This window comes from Calidris pugnax, unplaced genomic scaffold, assembly GCF_001431845.1.
Source record: "Calidris pugnax isolate Ruff unplaced genomic scaffold, ASM143184v1 scaffold11, whole genome shotgun sequence".
NCBI classification, from domain to species: domain Eukaryota; kingdom Metazoa; phylum Chordata; class Aves; order Charadriiformes; family Scolopacidae; genus Calidris; species Calidris pugnax.
This window is the reverse complement of record NW_015090803.1, coordinates 10,249,184-10,249,511: the sequence shown is the minus strand read 5'-3', so window position 1 is coordinate 10,249,511 and position 328 is coordinate 10,249,184. Positions and strand designations below refer to the sequence as shown.

Sequence of the window (328 nt, the reverse complement as noted above, 5' to 3'; positions counted from 1 at the left end):
TGGGTCATTCACTTTTCCCTTCTTCAAAAGCAGCGTCTCTTTCACAAGCACTGTACTAAATAATACTAAATAATAGAAAGAAGAGTAAGCAGATGAATCCTGAGATATTAGACAGCCCTGTCCAGTCAATATGTAATTGTGACGGAGGCAGCAGACAGATAGCAGACAGACAGGGACGCAGACAGAGAGACAGATAGATTTTCTAATGAATCGCTTAATGATGGCTTGCTTTCACTTCCATCATCTCTCGCTGATGCCATTTGGAAGTCGCCTCGCTGCCTAGCCCGCGAAATTAAGGGCTCTTTAGCCAAGGGGTGCCCAGTACTCC

The 328-nt window shown here is 45.1% G+C and overlaps 1 protein-coding gene across 2 annotated transcripts in view; it reads right to left on the bottom strand.

Moving 5' to 3' along the window:
* Positions 1–328, bottom strand: part of HOXA10 (homeobox A10) — a 25,960-nt gene that overhangs the window by 4,739 nt on the left and 20,893 nt on the right. The gene's annotated exons all lie outside the window — the stretch shown is intronic.